This window comes from Triticum dicoccoides, chromosome 2A, assembly GCF_002162155.2.
Source record: "Triticum dicoccoides isolate Atlit2015 ecotype Zavitan chromosome 2A, WEW_v2.0, whole genome shotgun sequence".
NCBI lineage: Eukaryota > Viridiplantae > Streptophyta > Magnoliopsida > Poales > Poaceae > Triticum > Triticum dicoccoides.
The window spans coordinates 656,510,962-656,516,961 of NC_041382.1; positions in this window are offsets into that span (position 1 = coordinate 656,510,962).

Consider the following 6,000-nt stretch of genomic DNA (forward strand, 5'->3'; position numbering starts at 1 on the left):
TTAAACAAGATCCAGATATAATGTTCATGCTCAACGCTGGCACCAAATAACAATTATTTAGGTCTAATATTAATCCCGAAGGTAGATGTAGAGGTAGTGTGCCGACCGCGATCACATCGACTTTGGAACCGTTTCCCACGCGCATCGTCACCTCGTCCTTTGCCAGTGCCCGCTTATTCTGTAGTCCCTGTTTCGAGTTGCAAATATTAGCAACAGAACCAGTATCAAATACCCAGGTGCTACTGCGAGCATTGGTAAGGTACACATCAATAACATGTATATCACATATACCTTTGTTCACCTTGCCATCCTTCTTATCCGCCAAATACTTGGGGCAGTTCCGCTTCCAGTGACCAGTCTGCTTGCAGTAGAAGCACTCAGTTTCAGGCTTAGGTCTAGACTTGGGTTTCTTCTCTTGAGCAGCAACTTGCTTGCCGTTCTTTTTGAAGTTCCCCTTTTTCTTCCCTTTGCCCTTTTTCTTGAAACTAGTGGTCTTGTTAACCATCAACACTTGGTGCTCCTTCTTGATTTCTACCTCCGCAGCTTTTAGCATTGCGAAGAGCTCGGGAATAGTCTTATTCATCCCTTGCATATTATAGTTCATCACGAAGCTCTTGTAGCTTGGTGGCAGTGATTGGAGAATTCTGTCAATGACGCAATCATCTGGAAGATTAACTCCCAATTGAATCAAGTGATTATTATACCCAGACATTTTGAGTATATGCTCACTGACAGAACTGTTCTCTTCCATCTTGCAGCTATAGAACTTATTGGAGACTTCATATCTCTCAATCCGGGCATTTCCTTGAAATATTAACTTCAACTCCTGGAACATCTCATATGCTCCATGACGTTCAAAACGTCGTTGAAGTCCCGATTCTAAGCCGTAAAGCATGGCACACTGAACTATCGAGTAGTCATCAGCTTTGCTCTGCCAGACGTTCATAACATCTGGCGTTGCTCCAGCAGCAGGCCTGGCACCCAGCGGTGCTTCCAGGACGTAATTCTTCTGTGCAGCAATGAGGATAATCCTCAAGTTACGGACCCAGTCCGTGTAATTGCTACCATCATCTTTCAACTTTGCTTTCTCAAGGAACGAATTAAAATTTAACGGAACAACAGCACGAGCCATCTATCTACAATCAACATAAACAAGCAAGATACTATCAGGGACTAAGTTCATGATAAATTTTAAGTTCAATTAATCATATTATTAAAGAACTCCCACTTAGATAGACATCCCTCTAATCCTCTAAGTGATCACGTGATCCAAATCAACTAAACCATGTCCGATCATCACGTGAGATGGAGTAGTTTCATCGGTGAACATCATTATGTTGATCATATCTACTATATGATTCACGCTCGACCTTTCGGTCTCCGTGTTCCGAGGCCATATCTGCATATGCTAGGCTCGTCAAGTTTAACCTGAGTATTCTGCATGCGCAACTGTTTTGCACCCGTTGTATTTGAACGTAGAGCCTATCACACCCGATCATCACGTGGTGTCTCAGCACGAAGAACTTTCGCAACGGTGCATACTCAGGGAGAACACTTCTTGATAATTTAGTGAGAGATCATCTTATAATGCTACCGTCAATCAAAGCAAGATAAGATGCATAAAAAGATAAACATCACATGCAATCAATATAAGTGATATGATATGGCCATCATCATCTTATGCTTGTGATCTCCATCTCCGAAGCACCGTCATGATCACCATCGTCACCGGCGCGACACCTTGATCTCCATCGTAACATCGTTGTCGTCTCGCCAATCTTATGCTTCCACGACTATCACTACCGTTTAGTAATAAAGTAAAGCATTACATCGCGATTGCATTGCATACAATAAAGCGACAACCATATGGCTCCTGCCAGTTGCCGATAACTTGGTTACAAAACATGATCATCTCATACAATAAAATTCAGCATCATGCCTTGACCATATCACATCACAACATGCCCTGCAAAAACAAGTTAGACGTCCTCTACTTTGTTGTTGCATGTTTTACGTGGCTGCTACGGGCTTAAGTAAGAACCAATCTCACCTACGCATCAAAACCACAACGATAGTTTGTCAAATAGACTCTGTTTTAACCTTCGCAAGGACCGGGCGTAGCCATACTTGGTTCAACTAAAGTTGGAGAGGCAGTCGCCCGCAAGCCATCTCTGTGCAAAGCACGTCGAGGGAACCGGTCTCGCGTAAGCGTACGCGTAAGGTTGGTCCGGGTCGTCTCGTCCAACAATACCGCTGAACCAAAATATGACATGCTGGTAGGCAGTATGACTTGTATCGTCCACAACTCACTTTTGTTCTACTCGTGCATATAACATCAACATCATTAACCTAGGCTCGGATGCCACTGTTGGGTTTCGTAGTAATTTCAAAAAAAATTCCTACGCGCACACAGGATCATGTGATGCATAGCAATGAGGGGAGAGTGTTGTCTACGTACCCAACGCAGACCGACTGCGGAAGCGATGACACGACGTAGAGGAAGTAGTCGTACGTCTTCATGATCCAACCGATCAAGCACCGAAACTACGGCACCTCCGAGTTCGAGCACACGTTCAGCCCGATGACGATCCCCGGACTCCGATCCAGCAAAGTGTCGGGGAAGAGTTTCGTCAGCACGACGGCATGGTGACGATCTTGATGAACTACAGCAGCAGGGCTTCGCCTAAACTCCGCTACAGTATTATCGAGGAATATGGTGGCAGGGGGCACCGCACACGGCTAAGGAATCGATCACGTGGATCAACTTGTGTCAACTTCTGTGTTTAGAGGTGCCCCTGCCTCCGTATATAAAGGAGGAGAGGAGGGGAGGCTGGCCGGCCAAAGAGGGAGGCGCAGGAGAGTCCTACTCCCTCTGGGAGTAGGATTCCTCCCCCCAATCCTAGTCCAACTAGGATTCCTCGGAGGGGAAGGGAGAGAGGGGGGCCGGCCACCTTCTCCTAGTCCTAATAGGACTAGGGGAGGGGAAAGAGGCGCAGCCACCTTGGGCTGCCCCTTTATCCTTTCCACTAAGGCCCATGATGGCCCATATGGCTCCCGGGGGGTTCCGGTAACCTCCCGGTAACCCGGTAAAATCCCGATTTCACCCGGAACACTTCCGATGTCCAAACATAGGCTTCCAATATATCAATCTTTACGTCTCGACCATTTCGAGACTCCTCGTCATGTCCGTGATCACATCCGGGACTCCGAACAACCTTCGGTACATCAAAATGCATAAACTCATAATATAACTGTCATCGTAACCTTAAGCGTGCGGACCCTACGGGTTCGAGAACAATGTAGACATGACCGAGACATGTCTCTGGTCAATAACCAATAGCGGGACCTGGATGCCCATATTGGCTCCTACATATTCTACGAAGATCTTTATCGGTCAGACCGCATAACAACATAGGTTGTTCCCTTTGTCATCGGTATGTTACTTGCCCGAGATTCGATCGTCGGTATCCAATACCTAGTTCAATCTCGTTAACGGCAAGTCTCTTTACTCGTTCCGTAATACATCATCTCACAACTAACATATTAGTTGTAATGCTTGCAAGGCTTATGTGATGTGTATTACCGAGAGGGCCCAGAGATACCTCTCCGACAATCGGAGTGACAAATCCTAATCTCGAAATACGCCAACCCAACATCGACCATTGGAGACACCTGTAGTACTCCTTTATAATCACCCATTTACGTTGTGACGTTTGGTAGTACCCAAAGTGTTCCTCCGGTAAACGGGAGTTGCATAATCTCATAGTCGTAGGAACATGTATAAGTCATGAAGAAAGCAATAGCAACATACTAAACGATCAGGTGCTAAGCTAATGGAATGGGTCATGTCAATCAGATCATTCTACTAATGATGTGACCTCGTTAACCAAATAACAACTCATTGTTCATGGTTAGGAAACATAACCATCTTTGATTAACGTGCTAGTCAAGTAGAGGCATACTAGTGACACTCTGTTTGTCTATGTATTCACACATGTATTATGTTTCCGGAAAATACAATTCTAGCATGAATAATAAACATTTATCATGATTATAAGGAAATAAATAATAACTTTATTATTGCCTCTAGGGCATATTTCCTTCAGTTATTCCACATGAGTCCACTATACCTTCCTATATGCGGTATCTACCTGCCGTTCCAAGTAAATTTGTATGTGCCAAACTCTAAACCTTCAAATAAATATCATGTTTTGTATGCTCGAATAGCTCATGTATCAACTAGGGCTGTCCGTATCTTCCATGTTAGGCGGGTTATTCTCAAGAGGAGTGGACTCCGCTCCTCACTCACGAGAAAGTGGCTGGTCACCGGGATGCCCAGTCCCATGCTTTATGCAAATCAAATCAAAATAATTGCAAACAAAACTCCCCCTAGGACTCTTGTTAGTTGGAGGCACTCGTTGTTTCGAGCAAGCCATGGATTGATGCTTGTTGGTGGAGGGGGAGTATAAACTTTACCATTCTGTTTGGGAACCACCTATAATGTGTGTAGCATGGAAGATATTGCCATCTCTTGGTTGCTATGTTGACAATGAAAGTATATCGCTCAAAATATTATTCATCTCTATTTCAAAACCGAGCTCTGGCACCTCTACAAATCCCTGCTTCCCTCTGCGAAGGGCCTATCTATTTACTTTCATGTTGAGTCATCATCTTCTTATTAAAAAGCACTAGTTGGAGAGCACCACTGTCATTTGCATTCATTATTGTTAGTTTACATTGAGTATAACTTGACTGGATCTCTTTTCCCATGAATTACAATGTCTAGTCAGTCCTTGATCTTTAAAGGTGCTCTGCATTTATGTTTTGCGGTCTCAGAAAGGGCTAACGAGATACCATCTTGTTATATCATATTATGATTATTTTGAGAAAGTGCTGTCATCCGAGATTTATTATTATTGCTCGCTAGTTGATTATGCCATCGATATGAGTAAACTTGAGACCTAAGCATTATTATGAATGTGGTTAGTCATAATCTTTGCTGAAAACTTGAATGTTGGCTTTACATATTTACAACAACAAGAGCAAATAGAGTTTGTAAAAGTTTTTCTTTATCACTTTCAGTTTATCAACTGAATTGCATGAGGACAAGCAAAGGTTTAAGCTTGGGGGAAGTTGATACGTCTCCGTTGTATCTACTTTTTCAAACACTTTTGCCCTTGTTTTGGACTCTAACTTGCATGATTTAAATGGAACTAACCCGGACTGACGTTGTTTTCAGCAGAATTGCTATGGTGTTATTTATGTGCAGAAACAAAAGTTCTCGGAATGACCTGAAACTTCACGGAACATCTATTCGGAAATAATAAAAAATCCTTGCAAAAGATGAAGACCAGGGGGCCCACCACTGTCCACGAGGGTGGGGGCGCGCCTGCCCCCCTAGGGCACACCCCCTACCTCATGGGCCACATGGAGCTCCTCCGACCTCAACTCCAACTCTATATATTTGCTTTCGGGGAGAAAAAACCAGAGAGAAGGATTCATCGCGTTTTATGATACGGAGCCGCCGCCAAGCCCTAAAACATCTCGGGAGGGCTGATCTGGAGTCCGTTCGGGGCTCCGGAGAGGGGAATCCATCGCCATCGTCATCATCAACCATCCTTCATCACCAATTTTATGATGCTCACCACCGCGCGTGAATAATTCCATCGTAGGCTTGCTGGATGATGATGGGTTGGATGAGATCTATCATGTAATCGAGTTAGTTTTGTTAGGGTTTGATCTCTAGTATCCACTATGTTCTGAGATTGATGTTGCTATGACTTTGCTATGCTTAATGCTTGTCACTAGGGCCCGAGTGCCATGATTTCAGATCTGAACCTATTATGTTTTCATCAATATATGAGAGTTCTTGATCCTATCTTGCAAGTCTATAGTCACCTATTATGTGTTATGATCTGTTAACCCGAAGTGACAATAATCGGGATACTTACTGGTGATGACCATAGTTTGAGGAGTTCATGTATTCACTATGTGCTAATG